Genomic DNA, 24410 nt, shown 5'->3' with positions numbered 1-24410 from the left:
GGGAGAGAGAGAGAGAGGAGAAGAAAGCATTAGACTGTAATGTAGGCTAGTGGGAAGCGATATGTAGCTAGGTACACCAGAGCTGCATTTACACTGAGCGGAAGAACAAAGACTGATGGCTGTTCTAACCCTCTCCATCTCCCCTAACAGTATTTCCTACTCCTCTCTCCACAAGAGCAGCGGAGAGGTGGGAGAGCAGGGGAGAGGTGGGAGAGCAGGGGAGAGGTGGAGAGCAGCGGAGAGGTGGGAGAGCAGCGGAGAGGTGTAGAGCAGCGGAGAGGTGTAGAGCAGCTGAGAGGTGGGAGAGCAGCTGAGAGGTGGGACAGCACCGGAGAGGTGTAGAGCAGCTGAGAGGTGGGAGAGCAGCTGAGAGGTGGGACAGCACCGGAGAGGTGGGACAGCACCGGAGAGGTGGGACAGCACCGGAGAGGTGGGACAGCACCGGGAGAGGTGTAGAGCAGCGGAGAGGTAGAGAGCAGCGGAGAGGTGGGACAGCACCGGAGAGGTGTAGAGCAGCGGAGAGGTAGAGAGCACCGGAGAGGTGGGACAGCACCGGAGAGGTGTAGAGCAGCGGAGAGGTAGAGAGCAGCGGAGAGGTAGAGAGCAGCGGAGAGGTAGAGAGCAGCTGAGAGATGGGAGAGCAGCTGAGAGATGGGAGAGCAGCTGAGAGGTGGAGAGCAGCTGAGAGGTGGAGAGCAGCTGAGGGATGGAGAGCAGCTGAGAGGTGGAGAGCAGCGGAGAGGTGGAAGAGCAGCTGAGAGATGGGAGAGCAGGGGAGAGGTGGAGAGCAGCGGAGAGGTGGAGAGCAGCGGAGAGGTGGAGAGCAGCGGAGAGGTGGAGAGCAGCGGGGAGGTGGGAGAGCAGCTGAGAGATGGAGAGCAGGGGAGAGGTGGAGAGCAGCGGAGAGGTGGAGAGCAGGGATGTGACAAATGTCAAACAAAACATTTATGTTTAAACTGCTATTTTTTCGAATATAAATGTTTAAAGCAAATCAAATTAAGTGGATTCCAAATTCCGATATGGTCACATATGACCGCTAGGGGGCAGTGCAGTTCTGGGTCTCTGTCCGGACCTCTGGCAGTCTCTATGGGGGTGCCACAGGGTTCAATTCTTGGACCGACTCTCTTCTCTGTATACATCAATGAGGTCGCTCTTGCTGCTGGTGAGTCCCTGATCCACCTCTACGCAGACGACACCATTCTGTATACTTCCGGCCCTTCTTTGGACACTGTGTTAACAACCCTCCAGGCAAGCTTCAATGCCATACAACTCTCCTTCTGTGGCCGCCAATTGCTCTTAAATACAAGTAAAACTAAATGCATGCTCTTCAACCGATCGCTACCTGCACCTACCCGCCTGTCCAACATCACTACTCTGGACGGCTCTGACTTAGAATACGTGGACAACTACAAATACTTAGGTGTCTGGTTAGACTGTAAACTCTCCTTCCAGACCCATATCAAACATCTCCAATCCAAAGTTAAATCTAGAATTGGCTTCCTATTTCGCAACAAAGCATCCTTCACTCATGCTGCCAAACATACCCTTGTAAAACTGACCATCCTACCAATCCTCGACTTTGGCGATGTCATTTACAAAATAGCCTCCAACACCCTACTCAAAAAATTGGATGCAGTCTATCACAGTGCAATCCGTTTTGTCACCAAAGCCCCATATACTACCCACCATTGCGACCTGTACGCTCTCGTTGGCTGGCCCTCGCTTCATACTCGTCGCCAAACCCACTGGCTCCATGTCATCTACAAGACCCTGATAGGTAAAGTCCCCCCTTATCTCAGCTCGCTGGTCACCATAGCATCTCCCACCTGTAGCACACGCTCCAGCAGGTATATCTCTCTAGTCACCCCCAAAACCAATTCTTTCTTTGGCCGCCTCTCCTTCCAGTTCTCTGCTGCCAATGACTGGAACGAACTACAAAAATCTCTGAAACTGGAAACACTTATCTCCCTCACTAGCTTTAAGCACCAACTGTCAGAGCATCTTACAGATTACTGCACCTGTACATAGCCCACCTATAATTTAGCTCAAACAACTACCTCTTTCCCAACTGTATTTAATTTATTTATTTATTTTGCTTCCACCCCATTATTTTTATTTCTACTTTGCACATTCTTCCATTGCAAAACTACCATTCCAGTGTTTTACTTGCTATATTGTATTTACTTTGCCACCATGGCCTTTTTTGCCATTACCTCCCTTCTCACCTAATTTGCTCACATTGTATATAGACTGTATATAGACTTGTTTATACTGTATTATTGACTGTATGTTTGTTTTACTCCTGTGTCGTTGTATCTGTCGAACTGCTTTGCTTTATCTTGGCCAGGTCGCAATTGTAAATGAGAACTTGTTCTCAACTTGCCTACCTGGTTAAATAAAGGTGAAATAAAATAAAAATAAATAAAATCTACGACATTCCTGGCTAGTTACTAGACAGCTCACCTTACTGCTGTCCCACAGCCACTCAGCAACGATGCTATTAATGCCGTTTTATGTTGACTGTGTGCCTTTCTTACATGTTCTCAGTACATGAGACTTCATGTCCCATTTGTCATCGATGTGATGGTTTGTTGCAGTGATGTATGACAGCATGTTCATAGATGTTCAAAAATGGTTGTTAACACCACGCATGTTGTTTGAGAGCTCATGAATTGTATTTGCAGAGCAATTATTCTACAATATCTCCATCAGGGCCGTGACGGTTTTTCAACATGGTATCTCGTAGCCTGGTTCTAGCTATGCCAACAGGGCAGTGAAGCCGACATCCTTTACCACTGACAATGGCTGCATATAAACTGCAATCATTTCTGTAATTAGCACTGTGATTTTCTCACTCGATCCCTTATTGCACTGCTGCCAAAAACGGGTTGGGTCTCCCGGTGCCTCTCTTTCAGCATTGCACCTGTACTGCCACTGTAGCTCATCTCTGCCTCACAAAGTTTGGATTTCATCACCTTCTCATTTAACTTCTCAAAGTATTCCCTGTCATTTTCCCAACTATTACCGACAATGACGTGCGGAGCGCTTTATATCCGTAGCAAATCATTGTAAATATGCACATCTCCTCTTACTGACCTACCTCCTCACAGCATTGTTCCATTAGGTATTTGTTCAAAACAGTTTTTGGCCTTTAAGATGATAGTCTCAGGACCTGTTAGTGATAGTTTTGTGTTAACTGCACTGTGATATTAATAAAATAAAAAAATGCAAATAAAAAGTCTCTCTCTCAGAGGATCTCTCAGAGGATGAATCAGTCCTTCCTCTCCTTAATCATGCATAGAGAGGACAGGTAGAGAGGTAGACAGGTAGAGAGGTAGACAGACTGAGACTAACACGTTTTCGTATTTGATAGCTAACCTTTTCAAGCTCTTTGACAGCTAGAGCTCAAAGTGAATATGAGGGTTGTAATTGGCTGTGTGGATGGAGGGAGGTACCATATGAGGGAACATACACAGACGGGGGGGTGCAGAGAGAGTGAGACAAGAGAAAGTAAGACAAGAGTGAGACAAAGCAAGAGAGAGTGAGACAAGAGAGACAGAGCCAAGAGTGAGTGAGACGAGAGACAGAGACGAGAGAGAGTGAGACAATATTGAGTGAGACAAGATTGAGTGAGACAAGAGAGTCAGACAAGAGAGATCGAGACAAGAGTGAGACAAGAGAGACAGAGAAAAGAGTGAATGAGACAAAGCAAGAGAGTGAGACAAGAGAGAGAGTGAGACAAGATTGAGTGGGACAAGAGAGTGAGACAAGATTGAGTGGGACAAGAGAGTGAGACAAGATTGAGTGAAACAAGAGAGCCAGAGCAAGAGAAACGTGATGCAGTCAATGTCTTTTTATTTTTACCCCTTTTTCTCCCCAATTTTGTGGTATCCAATTGTTGTAGTAGCTACTATCTTGTCTCATCGCTGCAACTCCCGTACGGGCTCGGGAGAGACGAAGGTTGAAAGTCATGCGTCCTCCGATACACAACCCAACCAAGCCGCACTGCTTCTTAACACAGTGCGCATCCAACCCGGAAGCCAGCCGCACCAATGTGTCGGAGGAAACACCGTGCACCTGGCAACCCCGCCACGGGAGTCGCTGGTGCGCGATGAGACAAGGACATCCCTACCGACCAAGCCCTCCCTAACCCGGACGACGCTGGGCCATGGACCTCCCAGTCGCGGTCGGTTATGACAGAGCCTGGGCGCGAACCCAGAGTCTCTGATGGCACAGCTGGCGCTGCAGTACAGCGCCCTTAACCACTGCGCCTCCCGGGAGGCCCGATGCAGTCAATGTCAAATTGACGAAGTGTTCAAAACCGAAAATAACATATTTTCCCCAATATTAGCTTGGGATTAACGGAGAATACAGTGGGTAAAAAAAACATAGCACATGACAGACAAGGCTGAGTACTGTAGTGTTTAGCCTCTAGGTGGGTGGTCAGTCAAACCCACAGCACTACCATTCTACTGGGCACCAGATGAATGAAGAGATGGGGGGGTAACAGAGTGTGGGCCTGGTCTGGGCCTCAGCTGTAACAACTCCACAGATAAACATCACTAAGGTTGGCCATATGCAGGCAGGCATCTCTCTCAATTAAATGATTAATTTCAGGGCTTTATTGGCATCTCTCGCTCTCTCCCTCCCCAGAGGTGCCCCTTTTTGAGGAAGGTATTGTTTTGGGAGGAAGGTGGCCCTCTCTTCTCATGCCCCCTACCTCCCCCTCCTTACTGACAGAAATAAATGATGACCCTCAGTGTTCCTTTTACAAGTACCTTGGCAACCGCACACTCTCCATGGTAACGACACAAAGTGGCAACAGCATGGTAACTCTGTTCTGGAGGGAATGAGGCTGTGTGTTATGCCAATGGAACTAATGGGGGCTTGTTGTCGTTTCTTATAGTATAAACTGCATAAGGATGAAGGGATCACTTAGAACAGGAAATGCTCATACAATACTCACAAGTCATTTTTTGCCAAAAACATAAACACACACACAGCAGCACCGTGCCAAACTGGACAGTGCAGGATTAGAACCAGCGACTGCAGTTATGGGGTGAGCACATTACCACCTGCGCCATTCAAGTACAGACCTCTTCACAGAGTCTGTAGCATGTACATAATAGGGAGGCTGCGGTTCTACTGACCACTGATTGTAGCTTTGTTTTTTTACAGCAGTCAGATGTCCCTGTCAGAAAGTAGCGGAACATCTTACAGCTAAACTATATATCACAATGTGCATTCATCCTGTCCTTTCTCTCCTGTAGAAGATTAGGGACTTCAAAAGAAAGTGAAAATTCCCCTTTGCCGTGCGATGCCTAAAGCTAAAAACAACATGCACACATGGAAATGCAAACAGAAACTCATTTTCTTAGACAGTTTGTATTTCAGATCCAGCGACAGTTCCATTCGTCTGGCCTAAGCCCCCCATTGCTATCCGTCAATACAGGATCAATAGATCTGAAATTCTAATTTCATTTCATGCATCCTTGTGGCTCCAGCGATTAAAAGCTTAGGCCGTGAAAAAAGTGTGAAGAATTTACTGTGACGGTTTCTCTCTCTCCTGCTCCTCTTCTCCCTCAGCCCATGTGAATGTACAGAACAGGCGGCGTCTCATTTAGAGGCACGGCAAACCTTTAAACTGACTTCTCTCATCGATTCATTTCACGACTGTGAAGGACAGAGGAGTCGAAGCCGGAAAGGAGAGAAAATGCAGTTTTGTATCGTTCTAATTATCAGGGAAAGTGACTTTCAGACCGACCTCCTCCTCCTACAAACCGCCACTGAATTATCACAGAATGTTGCAGCGCCTCAATTTCTTTCCCCAAGACTGAGGCAATTTCACCAAGGAAAATAACTAAAACGTTTTTCCTCAAATGGCCCTTCCTTCCATTTATGACTCCGGGCCCCCAATTCTGCAGACCCCAGTCCTGGCCCTGTAGTTACTGAAATGATTGCATTGTTATTCAGCAACGAGGTAATGGGACAGAGTGCTTGGGCTGATCTGGAAGTTCACTGTCAGAGCCCAGAGCACACACCATCCCTAAGAGCAATTATGACTAAGAAGACAGTGAAAAGGTGTGTTCTAGGAAAGAAATTAGACCGAATGAGGCCATTTCTGTAGACTACCTGCATATTCAGGGGTGGACAAAGCCCCCATTTCTAGCCCCGATAATGTAACCACATCAGCTCAACTGATGTGATTGTATCTGATGGTATCTGGTCCAGAGATCCCCAGCTTGAAGCTAACTGCAGCAGGCACAGTATAATAGCATTCAGAATGTGGAGAGCCGATTAGGGCTGAGATGAATAAAAACATGGGGGAGAAAGAAGGTTAAATATGTATGGGTCTTCTCCACTCAGATGGCCTGAAAAACCAGCTTCTCTACATTACGAATGTGGGATCTCCGATACTGCCGCGCCTCACTGCAGCTACGGAGGATCTGAGGCGATCGGGAACATGTGAAATGGATTACGACGCTCTGGGAAAAGCAGACGGCATTTTATTCCCACACACTACAGGAGAAAAAGATAAATGAACAGCTTTAACTTTACCAACCACCACCCCCCCCACTGGTATAAGACAAATTGCCACCCCTGCCCAGTCGGCCTCTACGGCTACATAGAGACATGTACATTCACTATATCAGACATGAAGACTCAATGTAAAATACATATAGACATGTACATTCACTATATCAGACATGAAGACTCAATGTAAAATACATTGGTCCATTCGACATTGGGAAAAAGGCAACCTTGTAAGTGCTCCGAGCGAGTTCAATAACAGAACAGATCAAAGGTTACATTGGCTGCTACAGGACAGGGAGATAAAGAGTAGCAGTAAGACGGGAATCAGTGAATACACTTAAAGATCACAACATCTGATGAAGGGACCAAATGTGGTTTGAGCATCTGCTTTTTCTTCTTTATGGCCAATCTCACCCTCTGCGCCAACTCATTTCAAATTCGTTCCAGTTGGATATTGAGTTATGATTAAGCAATCAAGGGGAAATTATCATTTATATAGTATCCTGTATATAGATTCATTCACTCTACCATGTATCCTGTATTGATATTAATCCCACGGTGTAAACTATATATAGATTCATCCTACTGTGTATCCCATTTAGAGACTCATCCTACAGTGTTTTCTGTGTATAGAGTGGATGTCACCGACAGGTTAATGTGTGGAAATTAAGATGGCCTGGGGCAATGAATAAATATGCACGTGCGCACGCACACAAGCACGGAAAAGTGGAGGTTAACTTTAGATTTTTCTAAGAAGGGAAATAAGATCGTAGTCCCTGAGACAACCGATGCAACGCAGAAGGGGGGTTGGAGCAATGGTGGTCATTTATCATGTTTTGGCAGGGTTAGAGGGAGAGAAGGGGATGAGGGGTGGCTTTCATATGAATTGAGTGCATGTGGAATCTGGTGGTGGTGTGTTGAGCTGGGAAGAGCGAGAGATAGAAAGAGGGAAAGATGAGCGAGAAACCCTGGGATCAATGTGAGTGGCAGGAGTGTTTGTTCAGATAGTTTATCCACTGCCACCTCAGGACACAATACTGAAGGACACTGGGGCCAGCAGCAATACAATGAGTTTCCATTGGGAGAAAGAGATAGCAGTCTCAAGGAGTGAGTGAACTCAGGATTCCCCATGTGTTATTCTGTTGCTCATTATGAAAAACGAGATTTCAGTCTTGGGGCTGTGGTTTGATGTGGTTGTGTTATCGTACCCTGGTAGTTACTGTTGTTTGTCGCGTTTGAGACAACATAGCAACAACATAGCCAGTAGTACCACTTCTTCAAAAAGATAAATCAGTAAACCTGTAATAAATTGACGTTTTTGTTGAGGTTTTAATCGCGCAATTTTACATCTAAGATGTTTGGTGCAGTATTTCTCAAATAAAAGAATGGGAAGGAAAACTAGTAGTACTCCGCAGACAGTATGTAGGCTGCTGTCAGGACTGATTTCTGACAACATTCATCAGCAAGATGTCAAACTATGATAGATAAAGCACCAGCTACATGCTGTTAATCAGTGCCCAGCAGGCACATTGAGCAGGCAAGACACGCGAGCTAAATCAGCTTAGCAAGTCACTGGCGAGTGTGCCGGTGCTTCGGTGACGTTATATTTTTACAGCTATCCTTTTGCGAAACAGATGCTATGGATTTGAGTCCAAGAACTGAATCTCTCCTATGGACTATAGATCATTTCGACCCACGGTAGCATAACACTAATGTGCACTGACACAATATAGAATATCATGTGAACTCATTTGAAGTAACCCATTTATAATATATATGGTGAAACAATAAAATATACACATGCCAAACCTGTCAGAAACAATAGAAAATATACATGCCAAACCTGCCAGAAACAATAGAATATAAACTTGTCAACCTGCCAGAAACAATAGAAAATAAACTTGTCAACCTGCCAGAAACAATAGAAAATACACCTGCCAGACACAATAGAAAATAAACATGCCAACCTGCCAGACACAATAGAAAATAAACATGCCAACCTGCCATACACAATATAAAATAAACATGCCAACCTGCCAGACACAATAGAAAATAAACATGCCAACCTGCCAGACACAATAGAAAGTAAACATGCCAACCTGCCAGAAACAATAGAAAATAAACACGCCAAACCTGCCAGACACAATAGAAAATAAACACGCCAAACCTGCCAGGAACAATAGAAAATAAACACGCCAAACCTGCCAGGAACAATAGAAAATACACATGCCAACCTGCCAGAAACAATAGAAAATACACATGCCAACCTTCCAGAAACAATAGAAAATACACATGCCAAATCTGCCAGGAACAATAGAAAATACACATGCCAAACCTGCCAGGAACAATAGAAAATACACATGCCAAACCTGCCAGGAACAATAGAAAATACACATGCCAAATCTGCCAGAAACAATAGAAAATACATATGCCAAACCTGCCAGAAACAATAGAAAATACACATGCCAACCTGCCAGAAACAATAGAAAATACACATGCCAACCTGCCAGGAACAATAGAAAATACACATGACAAATCTGCCAGGAACAATAGAAAATACACATGCCAAACCTGCCAGGAACAATAGAAAATACACATGCCAAACCTGCCAGAAACAATAGAAAATACACATGCCAACCTGCCAGAAACAATAGAAAATACACATGCCAAATCTGCCAGGAACAATAGAAAATACACATGCCAAACCTGCCAGGAACAATAGAAAATACACATGCCAAACCTGCCAGAAACAATAGAAAATACACATGCCAAACCTGCCAGAAACAATAGAAAATACACATGCCAAACCTGCCAGAAACAATAGAAAATACACATGCCAATGCTGCCAGAAACAATAGAAACCACATAGGCGGTTTACATAGCCATTGATCTTTTGACCACTCAGATCAACTCTGGAAAAGATCTGATGTGATTGGTCAAAAGAGCAATTAGCAGCCATAGAGGGTGTGCCAAAACAAAAACAAGGCTTCTGAAACACAGGCTCCAGATCACCATCACGGCCATCCTCCTGGCCTCCTCCCACAATCTGGCCCAAACAATCTGTGGGCCGAGGGGAAACACTGGCTCTAATGGCTGATCAGACAGTGATATGCAACACTACAATAGCTGCTCATGAAATGATGAGCTAGATTGAAGAGCCTGCCTGGCTGGGTGTCAGGTACCAGAGCATTATCACCCTCAAGGGATCAAGACTCCCCCCACGCCCCTCTCTCCACCCACCACCCCTCTCTCTCAAGTCCAGATAAGACAAAGGAAAGCAGCTGTACAGATGTGCCTGTGATTCATGCAGCCGAAAGAAGGTTCCCATGGGAATACCGCAGTAAGGAAGAATAGCTGGCATAAGAGAGTTAGAGAGGGAGAGATGGTATTATGCTGCGCCGCCCATATTTTGGCTCAGCCAGATCAAACGAATGGGATTTTCCACTAGCTAGTGAGGATGGGGAGGCATTCAGAATCCTCATCAGCGTGCTTTCAGAGTCTAATCAACAACAGCAGATTGGCCTGGCTGGATACAGAATAACAATCTATATAGACATTAGTCATGGTTTGCAAAAACAGAAGACAGAACTCTGTGCCCTCATGACTGTGAATGGTCTGATGTTACTCACTACTCTATGGAAGAAAAACCTACCTAGCCCTGTCATCCATCTGCCTTTACACCCACAGACTCAGCCAGCTGTCCTACCTTCCCAGCCCAAGTCACTCTCTGCAGTCTCTGCCCCGTCCCCAGCCAACCCCATACAGTCTCTCCCAGACTCTCCACCCTCCCAGTCCCCTGCTATCGCACAGCCAGCCCCTCATGGATGCTCCCAGCCCTAGGTGAGAGATGTTAGGGAGATGATGGGTCTATCTGTTACCCTGCCTCCCTCCATTTCTACCCTTCACTGTTCCTATCCCTCGTCTCCTCTCCTATCCCTTCTCTTGTCGCCTCTTGTCTCCCCTCCCCATGACTCAATCTTGCTTCTCCCCACCTACAAACAAAGACTCAAGAGGGAAGTTCCGGTGGTCTGTACAGCATTGGTCCAACCAATCAAAATTCACACTCTTGGACTGGAATATGTTCTGGGACACTTGTGAAGATAATATTGATGAACACGCCGACTCAGACACCGGATTCATCCAAAAAATTCATAGACGACGTGATACTGATAGTATCTTTCAAAACGTACCCGAATCAAGAACCGTGGATTGATAACAGCCTTGTAGGAAAACTGAGAGAGAGATGCTGCTTATAAACATGGCAAGGTGACGGGGGGACAATAGTTTGGTTAAACAGTACAAATACGTCCTATGCAGATCGATCAAGATGCCATAACATAGGGACAAAGTGGAGGAGCAATTCAGCGGGTCGGACACAAGGCGTATGTGACAGGGGCTCCAAACGATCACGGATTGCTAAAAGAAAGCCAGCCACATCATGGTCAGCAACGCCACCCTTCCGGAGGAGCTAAACACCTTTTAATCACGATTCGAGCACAATGAGCTACTGAGGAGAGCCCCCGATGACAACGTGGAAGTCATTGAAACGCGTTAGCCCTTTGCAAGGCTGTGTGCATGTGAAGACCAGCTGGCTGTTGTGTTCTTTGACATTTTCAATCTCTCCCAACCTCAGGCCGTTTATACCCACCTTCTTCAAGATGTCCACTATCATCCACGTGTCCAAGAAAGGGAAAGAAACTGAACTGAATGACTACTGACCTGTATGTCCCGTCATCATGAAGTGCTTTGAAAGTCAAAAAGACCATATCACCTCCTCCCTCCCGCCACAATCAACCCTCCCCAATTCGCCTACCGCCCTGACAGAACCACAGACAATGCAATCGCCATTGCACTGCACACTGAACTTACCCACACCTTCAACGGTAACTGACCTGTGTCTCCCACGACATTCTTTGTCCTGCCCCCTCCCCCCAATCTCTCCCTATGGTATTGGACATGTATTTATTCATCACTGCTACAGTTGTGACAATGTATATAGTGCCATTTCTAGTTACCTTGTTGACTTTCATTACCATTTTCATTATTTTATTTCACTTACTTCTGCATGTTGGGGCTCGGAGTTTAAGATTTTCACTGTACCCTGCCATCACACCTGTAACCCTGTACATGTGACTATTAAACACTGTACCCTGCCATCACACCTGTAACCCTGTACATGTGACTATTAAACACTGTACCCTGCCATCACACCTGTAACCCTGTACATGTGACTATTAAACACTGTACCCTGCCATCACACCTGTAACCCTGTACATGTGACTATTAAACACTGTACCCTGCCATCACACCTGTAACCCTGTACATGTGACTATTAAACACTGTACCCTGCCATCACACCTGTAACCCTGTACATGTGACTATTAAACACTGTACCCTGCCATCACACCTGTAACCCTGTACATGTGACTATTAAACACTGTACCCTGCAGTCACACCTGTAACCCTGTACATGTGACTATTAAACACTGTACCCTGCCATCACACCTGTAACCCTGTACATGTGACTATTAAACACTGTACCCTGTACATGTGACTATTAAACACTGTACCCTGCCATCACACCTGTAACCCTGTACATGTGACTATTAAACACTGTACCCTGCCATCACACCTGTAACCCTGTACATGTGACTAATAAACACTGTACCCTGCCATCACACCTGTAACCCTGCCATCACACCTGTAACCCTGTACATGTGACTATTAAACACTGTACCCTGCCATCACACCTGTAACCCTGTACATGTGACTATTAAACACTGTACCCTGCCATCACACCTGTAACCCTGTACATGTGACTAATAAACACTGTACCCTGCAGTCACACCTGTAACCCTGTACATGTGACTATTAAACACTGTACCCTGCCATCACACCTGTAACCCTGTACATGTGACTATTAAACACTGTACCCTGCCATCACACCTGTAACCCTGTACATGTGACTATTAAACACTGTACCCTGCCATCACACCTGTAACCCTGTACATGTGACTATTAAACACTGTACCCTACCATCACACCTGTAACCCTGCCATCACACCTGTAACCCTGTACATGTGACTATTAAACACTGTACCCTGCCATCACACCTGTAACCCTGTACATGTGACTATTAAACACTGTACCCTGCCATCACACCTGTAACCCTGTACATGTGACTATTAAACACTGTACCCTGCCATCACACCTGTAACCCTGTACATGTGACTATTAAACACTGTACCCTGCCATCACACATGAATTTCTTCTCCTCCTCCCCTCCTCATGTCTCCTCCTCCCCTCTCCTCCTCCCCTCTCACAGTAGTGGAGCTGAGAGATGCAGGCAGTCAGGGACAGGCTACGTTGTTGTCTGCCCGGTGTGTGTGTGTGACTGGAACAGAACGCTTTTGGAATTCAAACTATATATCAGCTTGTCTTTGGGTGGATGGGTGTGTGTGTGGCTCACTGATTTTCGCTGTCAGTTCTGGGGAAGCCTGACTGTCACAGTTCTGGGGAAGCCTGACTGTCACAGTTCTGAATTAAGTTCCAGTGGCAGCAGCGCATTCACACCGTTTGACAGTTTAATGGTGAGTGTATGCGAAAGAGGGGAAGTTAGGGGCAACAAATCACACACACACACAGCAGCAGTGCTGTGTCAAATGTGAAACCGGTCTCTGGCATCACATACGTGACATGCCACCACCTGCTAACGCCAGTTCAGCCACAAATGGTCACCGTAAACTCAATGTAACAGATTTCCCATTTGTTTCGCCACACACACACACACACAGCCATGTTCTCTCCTGCTGCCTGCGACAGCTGTGGTAAAATAACAGAATTGGGGAAGGAAAGAGCCCGAGAGAGAGAAAGAAAGAGAGAAAGCGAGAGAAAGAAAAAGAAAGAAAAAGAGAGAGAAAGAAAAAGAAAGAAAGAGTGAGAGCGAGGAAGAGAAAAAGTGAGAAAGAGAGCGAGAAAGAGAGAGAGAGCGAAAGAGCGGGAGAGAGAGAGATAATCTACCCTGTAAGAGCCAGTCTGTGACCCTGACTACCACCTCCCCCATCTTCCCCCACTCCTGATGGGAAGTTCCAATCAGAACAGAGGATCAATACATCCTGGTCTCTGGGTTTGTGGAGCTGGATCTCTAAAGCTAACGACTAGCACCTTAGAAGAAAGGAAGTGTATATTGATTAAAAGGGCTTAATAAGACCCAGCAGTCTGCCTAACATTGGGTGATTGGGTTGTGTATTGCCTGATTGATTAATTGACACAGACAGTAAGAGTTGACTTACTGTAATGACCCAAGATTATATCTAATATTACTAAATGTTCATGTTTCTTACTGAATAAAAGATGCTAAGATAATGTCCATGTTAAGATAATGGTGTGTAATATACAGTGGGGCAAAAAAGTCTTTAGTCAGCCACTAATTGTGCAAGTTCTCCCACTTAAAAAGAGGAGAGGCCTGTACACTTCAACTATGACAGACAAAATGAGAAAAAAAATCCAGAAAATCACATTGTGGGATTTTTAATGAATTTATTTGCAAAAATAAGTATTTGGTCAATAACTAAAGTTTATCTCAATACTTTGTTAAATACCCTATGTTGGCAATGACAGAGGTCAAATGTTTTCTGTAAGTCTTCACAAGGTTTTCACACAATGTTGCTGATATTTTGGCCCATTCCTTCATGCAGATCTCCTCTAGAGCAGTGATGTTTTGGGGCTGTTGCTGGGCAACACGGACTTTCAACTCCCTCCAAAGATTTTCTATGGGGTTGAGATCTGGAGACTGGCTAGGCCACTCCAGGACCTTGAGATGCTTCTTACGAAGCCACTCCTTCGTTGCCCGGGCAGTGTGTTTGGGATCATTGTCATGCTGAAAGACCCAGCCACGTTTCATCTTCAATGCCCTTGCTGATGGAAGGAGGTTTTCACTCAAAATCTCACGATACATGGCCCCATTCATTCTTTCCTTTACACGGATCAGTCGTCCTGGTCCCTTTGCAGAAAACAGCCTCAAAGCATGATGTTTCCACCCCCATGCTTCACAGTAGGTATGGTGTTCTTTGGATGCAACTCAGCATTCTTTGTCCTCCAAACACGACGAGTTGAGTTTTTACCAAAAAGTTATATTTTGGTTTCATCTGACCATATGACATTCTCCCAATCTTCTTCTGGATCATCCAAATGCTCTCTAGCAAACTTCAGACGGGCCTGGACATGTACTGGCTTAAGCAGGGGGACACATCTGGCAGTGCAGGATTTGAGTCCCTGGCGGCGTAGTGTGTTAAGGATGGTAGGCTTTGTTACTATGGTCCCAGCTCTTTGCAGGTCATTCACTAGGTCCCCCCGTGTGGTTCTGGGATTTTTGCTCACCGTTCTTGTGAACATTTTGACCCCATGAGGTGAGATCTTGCGTGGTGCCCCAGATCGAGGGAGATTATCAGTGGTCTTGTATGTCTTCCATTTACTAATAATTGCTCCCACAGTTGATTTCTTCAAAACAAGCTGCTTACCTATTGCAGATTCAGTCTTCCCAGCCTGGTGCAGGTCTACAATTTTGTTTCTAGTGTCCTTTGACAGCTCTTTGGTCTTGGCCATAGTGGAGTTTGGAGTGTGACTGTTTGAGGTTGTGGACAGGTGTCTTTTATACTGATAGCAAGTTCAAACAGGTGCCATTAATACAGGTAACGAGTGGAGGACAGAGGAGCCTCTTAAAGAAGAAGTTACAGGTCTGTGAGAGCCAGAAATCTTGCTTGTTTGTAGGTGACCAAATACTTATTTTCCACCATAATTTGTAAATAAATTCATAAAAAAATCATACAATGTGATTTTCTGGATTTTTTTTCTCATTTTGTCTGTCATAGTTGAAGTGTACCTATGATGAAAATTACAGGCCTCTCTCATCTTTTTAAGTGGGAGAACTTGCACAATTGGTGGCTGACTAAAGACTTTTTTGCCCAAACTGTATATGGCTGCTAGAAATCCAAAATGGATGGTGTTGAGAGATACAGTAGATGGGAGGGGTTGAATGTAGCTGTAGGGTGGGACTAATAACAAGATAACCAATGCAAAACATACAGGTTCTGTAAAATGTATATTTGTTTATAAATGTTGTAAAATAGCACAGTTACAAATAGAAATCAAACTGAATGGACATCAGAAATAGAGGAAGGACTAAAAACAAACAAAATATAACTATTGTAAAATAGATTGTGTCTGTAAAATGTGTACAAGATGTATATACTGAAGGTAGTGTGAAGTGTTATTGTTTATTAGTTTACTCCAATTGGGGGAAGGGTGGTAGGGTTTGTGGGGAATAATAAAGGTATATTTTAAAAATGTATGTATGTCTATATAGGTATGTGTATGTACAGTGGGGAGAACAAGTATTTGATACACTGCCCAATTTTGCAGGTTTTCCTACTTACAAAGCATGTAGAGGTCTGTAATTTTGTATCATAGGTACACTTCAACTGTGAGAGACGGAATCTAAAATAAAAATCCAGAAAATCACATTGTATGATTTTTAAGTAATTAATTTGCATGACATAAGTATTTGATACATCAGAAAAGCAGACCTTAATATTTGGTACAGAAACCTTTGTTTGCAATTACAGAGATCATACGTTTACTGTAGTTCTTGACCAGGTTTGCACACGCTGCAGCAAGGATTTGGCTGTGTGTTTCGGGTCGTTGTCATGCTGGAAGACCCAGCCACGACCCATCTTCAATGCTCTTACTGAGGGAAGGAGGTTGTTGGCCAAGATCTCGCAATACATGGCCCCATCCATCCTCCCCTCAATACGGTGCAGTCGTCCTGTCCCCTTTGCAGAAAAGCATCCCCAAAGAATGATGTTTCCACCACCATGCTTCACGTTTGGGATGGTGTTCTTGGGGTTGTACTCATCCTTTTTCTTCCTCCAAACCCGGCAAGTGGAGTTTAGACTAAAAAGCTCTATTTTTGTCTCATCAGACCACATGACCTTCTCCCATTCCTCCTCTGGATCATCCAGATGGTCATTGGCAAACTTCAGAAGGGCCTGGACATGAGCTGGCTTGAGCAGGGGGACCTTGCGTGCGCTGCAGGATTTTAATCCATACTAATGGTTTTCTTTGAGACTGTGGTCCCAGCTCTCTTCAGGTCATTGACCAGGTCCTGCTGTGTAGTTCTGGGCTGATCCCTTACCTTCCTCATGATCATTCATGCCCCACAAGGTGTGTGTCAAGTGCCTTTTACTGAGGAGTGGCTTCCGTCTGGCCACTCTACCATAAAGCCTGATTGGTGGAGTGCTGCAGAGATGGTTGACCTTCTGGAAGGTTCTGCAATTTCCACAGAGGACCTCTACATCGCTGTCAGAGTGACCATCGGGTTCTTGGTCACCTCCCTGACCAAGGCACATATACCCCGATTGGAGTTTGCCTAAAGACTCTCAGACCATGCCAGGCATCACGTCTGGAGGAAACCTGGCACCATCCCTACAGTGAAGAATGGTGGTGGCAGCATCAAGCTGTGGGGATGTTTTTCAGCGGCCTGGACTGGTAGACCAATCATCATCGAGGCAAAGATCAACGGAGCAAAGTACAGAGGGATTCTTAATTAAAACCTGCTCCAGAGCGCTCAGGACCTCGGACTGGAGCAAAGATTGACCTTCCAACAGAACAACGACCCAAAGCACACAGCCAAGAGACAACGCAGGTTGGCTTCAGGACAAGTCTTTGAATGTCCTTGAGTGGCCCAGCCAGAGCCAGGACTTGAACCCGATCGAACATCTCTGGAAAGACCTGAAAATAGCTGTGCAGCGATGCTCCCCATCCAACCTGACAGAGCTTGAGAGGATCTGCAGAAAAGAATGGAAGAAATTCCCCAAATACAGGTGTGCCAAGCTTGTAGCGTCATACCCAAGAAGACTCAAGGCTGTAATCGCTGCCAAAGGCGCTTCAACAAAGTACTAAATAAAGGGTCTGAATACTTACGTAAATGTGATATTGCCATGTTTTATTTATTTATACATTTTGCAAAAATGTCTAAAAACCTTTTTGCTTTCTCATTGTGGGGTAGTGTGTGTAGATTGATGAGGGGAAAACAATTGAATCCATTTCAGTATAAGGCTGTAACGTAACAAAATGTGGAAAAAGTCAAGGTGTCTGAATACTTTCTGAATGCACTGTATGGGGTGCAGGTAGCCTAGTGGTTAGAGCATTGGGCCAGTAACCAAAAGATTGCTAGATCAAATCCCAAAGCTGACAAGGTAAAAATCTGTCGTTCTGCCCCTGAACAAGGCAGTTAACCCTCTGTTCCTAGGCCGTCATTGTAAATAAGAATTTGTTCTTAACTGACTTGCCTAGTCAAATAAAAAAATCTGTACGTACATATTTAAAAAAATAGATATATATTTTTATAATGGCCTCTGCTGTTCGTAATAAAACGAAATATAAATGCCGTGTCTGACAAGCAGAACAGACAATAACGGCTATAGTCCGGACCAAACAAAAATAGAAGAAAAGAGGTTTGAGAATGCAATGACACGCCTTGCACCCAAATCAATAATTAAACACTACCTTTTCAAAGTCTTTAATAATACATCAACGTTAAGATAACAAAGGCTAGGGCACTAGAGCAACTTCCTGTTGGTTCAAAACCCCACCAATGAAACAGGATGTATTGTGGGTACATTCAGGGAGAGGGGAGGAAGATGCCCTTAGGCCTGGTTTCCCAATGTCAAGCTGTCATTCATGACGTGTCCAAATTGCTCACCGTGTGATCTGAGATCAAAGGGTTAACTGGTGCTCTGGACCCAGTGGGTCTTCATTATTCAACAGGCCCTTACAACAGAGAGAGAGAGAGAGAGAGCGAAACAGACAAACAGAGAAAGAGAGAGACAGAAAGAGAGAGAGGGAGTGAGGGACACCGAGAGAGAGACAGTCACAGACAGAGAGAGAGAAAGGCCTAAAGAGTAGGAACCAGAACTTCACCAAATAAATCAGAAATACAGACATTGTCATCCTACAAGAAACATGATATAGAGGAGATGGACACACTAGTTGCCATCTAGGTTACAGGGAGCTGGTTGTCCCATCCACCAAACTACCAGGTGTGAAATAGGGATGGGATTCAGGGCGTATGCTAAATTGGTATAGAGCAGACCTAAATCACTCTATTAAATTAATCAAAACAGGAACATTTGACATTTGGCTAGAAATGCAAAAGGAAATTATCTCAACAGATATTTTTTTCCCCTGTGTGCTACCTATACCCCACCCCCCCACACACACTTTAATGAAGACAGCTTCTCCATGCCCAGGGACATATACTAGTCTGTGGTGACCTAAATGCCAGAACTGGACAAGAACCTGCCACCCTCAGCACACAGGGGGACAAACACCTTCCTGGAGGTGACAGCATTCCCTCCCCCATATGCCCCCTAGACACAACTATGACAACATAACCAACAAAAACAGGTCACAACTCCTGCGTCGCACGCTGGGTATGTACATAGTCAATGGTAGGCTTGGAGAGGACTCCTACGGTAGGTACACCAATATCTCTTAGCCATAAAAACTGAGCCTATGCCTTCACTATGGTGAATCACTAAAACAATATAGAAATACACTACGGAAAAAGAACGAACAGAAAGTCAGAAATCAACTCAATGTAATAAAGCAAATCCATAGACTAACCACTTTTGTGAAAATGGGAAAGAACCAAACAAACAACACAAATAGTTATCTATACAAAACAGAGATGTATGAATAAACCACTTCTCCAATCTTTTTGGCCCAAAAACAAATAACAAACAGAAAAAACATATACATTATCAAATATAAATCTTAGAATCAACTATTAAACACTAGCAGAACCCACTGGATTCTCCAATTACATTGAATGAACTTCAGGGCAAAATACAAACCCTCCAACCCCATAAGGCCTGTGGTGTTGATGTTATCCTCAATTAAATGATACAATATACAGACCACAAATTCCAATTGACTATACTTAAACTCTTTAACATCATCCTTAGCTCGGGCATCTTCCCCAATATTTGGAATCAAGGACTGATCACCCCAATTCACAAAAGTGGAGGAAAATTTGACCCCAATAACTACCGTGGGATATGCGTCAACAGCAACCTTGGGAAAATGCTCTGCATTATCATTAACAGCAGATGGGTACCTTTCCTCAGTGAAAACAATGTACTGAGCAAATGTCAAATTGGCTTTTTACCAAATGATCGTACGACATACCGCGTATCCACCCTACACACCCTAAATGACAAACAAACAAACCAAAACAAAGACTAAGTCTTCTCATGCTTTGTTGGTTTCAAAAAAGCTTTTGACCCAATTTGGCAAGAGGGTCTGCTATACAAATTGATAGAAAGAGTTGTTGGAGGAAAAACATACAACATTATAAAATCCATGTACACAAACAACAAGTGTGCAGTTAAAATTGGCAAAAAACACATTTCTTTCCACATGGCTGTGGGGTGAGACAGGGATGCAGCTTAAGCCCCACCCCCTTCAACATCTATATTAACAAATTGGCGCGGGCACTAGAAAAGTCTGCAGCACCTGGTCTCACCCTACTCAAATTTGATGTCAAATGTCTACTGTTTGCTGATGATCTGGTGCTTCTATCCCCAACTGAGGAGGGCCTACAGCAGCATCTAGATCTTCTGCACAGTTTCTGCCAGACCTGGACCCTGACAGTACATCTCAGTAAGACAAAAATAATGGTGTTGCAAAAAAGGTCCAGTTGCCAGGATCATAAATACAAATTCCATCTAAACACCATTGCCCTAGAGCACACAAAACAACTAAAATATACCTTTGCTTAAACATCAGCGCCACAGGTAACTTCCACAAAGCTGTGAACGATCTGAGAGACAAGGCAAGAAGGGCCTAATATGCCATCAAAAGGAACATAAAATTCAACATACCAATTAGGATCTGGTTAAAAATACTTAAATCAGTTATAGAACCCATTGCCCTTTATGGTTGTGAGGTCTGGGGTCTGCTCACCAACAAGTAATTCACATAATGTGATAAACAGCAAATTGAGACTCTGCATGCAGAATTCTGCAAAAATATCCTCCATGTACAACGTAGAACACCAAATAATGCATGCAGAGGAAAATTAGGCCGATACCCGCTGATGATCAAAATCCAGAAAAATAGACGTTAAATTGTACAACCACCTAAAAGGAAGCGATTCCCAAACCTTCCATAACAAATACATCACCTACAGAGAGATTAACCTGGAGAAGAGTCCCCTAAGCAAGCTGGTCCTGGGGCTCTGTTCACAAACACAAACACACCCCACAGAGCCCCAGTACAGCAACACAATTAGACCCAACCAAATCACAAGAAAACAAAAAGATAGTTCTTTCCAATGTGTCAAGTAATTAACAAAAAAACTGAGAAAACTAGAATGCCTTGTGGCCCTAAACAGAGAGTACACAGTGGCAGATAACCTGAACACTGTGACGGACCCAAACATAAGGAAAGCTTTGACTATGTACAGACTCAGTGAGCATAGCCATGCCACTGAGCATAGGATTGCTCAAGAGAAGACAGGCTGTGTGCACACTAAGGCTGGGCAGTATACCGTATTTTATGATATACCAGTGTTGATGCACGGACCGGTTTGGGTTTTTACTTTACCTTTTATACCGGTATTCAAATGTTCGGTTTGTTAAATGTGATACGCCATGTGTAATGTCAATTTTTATAATTTACTTCGCTACTTGAGTCATCGCTCTCCCTGTGCCACTTTTCCATACAGACTTAGCCACGCTCCCTGTCACTCAAAGGGCACATTTGATGTTCCTCAACCACCAGACACTTGCGTTCAGTCTGCAAGGTCAACGCAGCACATGCAACAATGTTCATGACAACAATGCTGTTTTCACTTTCACTTAATATAAATCCACTAGCGTTCTATAATGACACTATTAGTTTGTGTTTCTTACGTCAGCAAACAGCTAGTTTGTCTTTTCTTAGCAAGTTGCCCTAAATCTTGTGAGATGCTAATTGTTAGCCACTAATAGCTAGCTAGCTAATAAATGTACTGAGTAAGAGCAAACGTAGCTAGCTAATACCAGTGATGGTGTAGACTTGAATCAGAATGTTGTTTGTTCAAAATCAAAGAGGAATATGCAAAGCAAAAATATGTTAGCTACATGAAGTAGCTAAGAGAAAACATGCAATATAGCCAAAGCTTATAAAGTCCCCTATGAAACACTTATCAACACTTTTGTTCCTACCCTGTCACAATAACTCCTCCCTGGCATTTTAATTTGTTGTCATCTCAAACAACAATGTATCCAAAGTGCCCACTATTATATTCTAACTATAGAATTAGAATAGTCATTCTATTTCCATGATTCCAACAGTTTTGCTCTAATTCGCAAGTCAAATCGCAATTGCAACATTTGGTTAAATATAAATCCTAGATTATTTGTCCATTATCATGCAGCCCTATGTGGCAGTGTGGAAAGTGGTGTAAAGTACTTAAGTAAAAATACTTTCAAGTACTACTTAAGTCGTTTTTTGGTATCTGTACTTGACTATTTCTTTTTTTGACAACTTTTAGTCTTACTTCACTACATTCCTAAAGAAAATACTGTACTTTTTACTCCATACATTTTCCCTGACAACTAACAGTACTCGTTACATTTTGAATGCTTAGCAGAACAGGAAAATCAAATCAAATAGAAATGTTATTAGTCACATGCGCCAAATACAACAGTGAAATGTTTACTTACGAGCCCCTAACCGACAGTGCAGTTTCAAAACAATACGTATAAGAATAAGAGATAAAAGTAACTAGTAATAAAAGAGGAGCTGTAAAAAAATAGTGGTTAGAGCGTTGGACTAGTAACTGGAAGGTTGCGAGTTCAAACCCCCGAGCTGATAAGGTACAAATCTGTCGTTCTGCCCCTGAACAGGCAGTTAACCCACTGTTCCCAGGCCGTCATTGAAAATAAGAATATGTTCTTAACTGACTTGCCTGGTTAAATAAAGGTAAAATAAAAAAATATATATACAAAAAATAATAAATAAAAAAAAATATATATATATATATATGGTTAAATAAAGGTAAAAAAAAAATATATATATATATATATATTCTTATTTTCAATGACAGCCTGGGAACAGTGGGTTAACTGCCTGTTCTGGCAGAACGACAGATTTGTACCCTGTCAGCTCGGGGGTTTGAACTTGCAACCTTCCGGTTACTAGTCCAACGCTCTAACCACTAGGCGACGCTGCCGGTACGAGTCAATGTGCAAGGGCACCAGTTAATCGAGGTAGTATGTACATGTAGGTAGAGTTAGTCACTTTAATTATGTACAGACGACAACAGGGAGTGGCAGTGGTGTGGAGAAGGGGGGCAAAGTGAATAGTCTGGTTCGCCATTTGACTAGACGTGCAGGAGTCTAATGGCTTGGGGGTAGAAGCTATTTAGAAGCCTCTTGGACCTAGACTTGGAGCTCCGGTACCTCTTGCTGTGTGGTTGCAGAGAACAGTCTGTGACTAGGGTGGTTCGAGCCTGACAATTTTCATAGGCATTTCCCTGCCTATGATTAGGGTTTGGCTTTGGAGTGAATAAGCTCACACTAGATCTGTACTTAAGGAGACAGAGCTCTTACCTTCCCAGAACAAGATGTCTGCCAAATGTCCTCCAACGGCTCCCAACAAGTAGCAGACTAACACACAAACCGGCCTCCTTCTGTAACGGTCTTCTCTCTTCCCTCTGGATTCACCTTGAGAAGAAAACAACCGAACAAGGATACATCCATCAGATGAAAAATGAAATGAGTGAAAACATATTTTGCGAGGGGCTCCTGTGTTAGTAATAGTCCCTCAGTCTATCAGCACTGCCTCAGTGAGCCACCTCCTTTGTTCATTAATTGATTGTCTCTCCCCTGCTGAGCTCCAGTAACTAGGTTACATGGATTCATGAAAAGGCAGAACCGACACCTCTCGTCAAGTGAGACCAGGAGATGAGAGATGGATGAAGACTCCAGGGCATAGAGGAACCAGGAACCACTGGCTCTTAATAGAACTAATGGAGTAAGGTAGAAGATGGTAGCTTTATTGAAATAACTCTCATTTAATTAGCCTGAGTGATTGACGAGAGGAAGGAAGGGGCCGGGGAGATGGGTGAGAGGAAGCCATTATGTGAAACTGATGATTTCACTCGAAAGGATGTGTATCATGTGAATCGATTCAAGGAGAGGAGTTCAAGTTTAAAAATGTATTGTCATGTGCACAAGTACAGTGAAATGTCTTTCCTGCTTACTCTTTCCAACAACGCAGTAATCAATATAGGACTGACCCCATTTAGTCGACCGGTCGATTTAGATTTATTTCGTAGTGCAGGAGCTAAAAAAATATACATTGCCAGTCAAATGTTTGGGCACACCGACTCATTCAAGTGTTTTTCTTTATTTTTACTACTTTCTACATTGAAGAATAATAGTGAAGACATCAAAACTATGAAATAACAAATACTGAATCATGTACAAACCAAAAAAAGTGTTAATCAAATCAATCTATTTTATATTTGAGATTCTTCAAAAGTAGCCGCTCTTTGCCTTGATGACAGCTTTGCACACTCTTGGCATTCTCTCAACCAGCTTCATGAGGTAGTCACCTGGATGCACAATCGAGAGCATCCTGGCGGGCTGTATCACCGCCTGGTACGGCAACTGCTCCGCCCTCAACCGTAAGGCTCTCCAGAGGGTAGTGAGGTCTGCACAACGCATCACCGGGGGCAAACTACCTGCCCTCCAGGACACCTACACCACCCGTTGTTACAGGAAGGCCATAAAGATCATCAAGGACATCAACCACCCGAACCACTG

General features: G+C 44.0%; 1 protein-coding gene across 50 annotated transcripts in view; it reads right to left on the bottom strand.

Moving 5' to 3' along the window:
• Positions 1-24410, bottom strand: part of LOC118363373 (bifunctional heparan sulfate N-deacetylase/N-sulfotransferase 1-like) — an 83484-nt gene that overhangs the window by 25034 nt on the left and 34040 nt on the right. For all 50 annotated transcript variants that reach the window (XM_052488120.1, XM_052488147.1, XM_052488124.1 and 47 more), the window contains exon 2: positions 23193-23306. The gene's annotated coding sequence lies outside the window, so the exon portion shown is untranslated. The remainder of the gene's footprint in view (positions 1-23192; positions 23307-24410) is intronic.

The sequence above is a fragment of the Oncorhynchus keta genome, chromosome 30, assembly GCF_023373465.1.
Source record: "Oncorhynchus keta strain PuntledgeMale-10-30-2019 chromosome 30, Oket_V2, whole genome shotgun sequence".
Lineage (NCBI taxonomy): Eukaryota > Metazoa > Chordata > Actinopteri > Salmoniformes > Salmonidae > Oncorhynchus > Oncorhynchus keta.
This window is presented reverse-complemented; position numbering and strand designations above follow the sequence as displayed.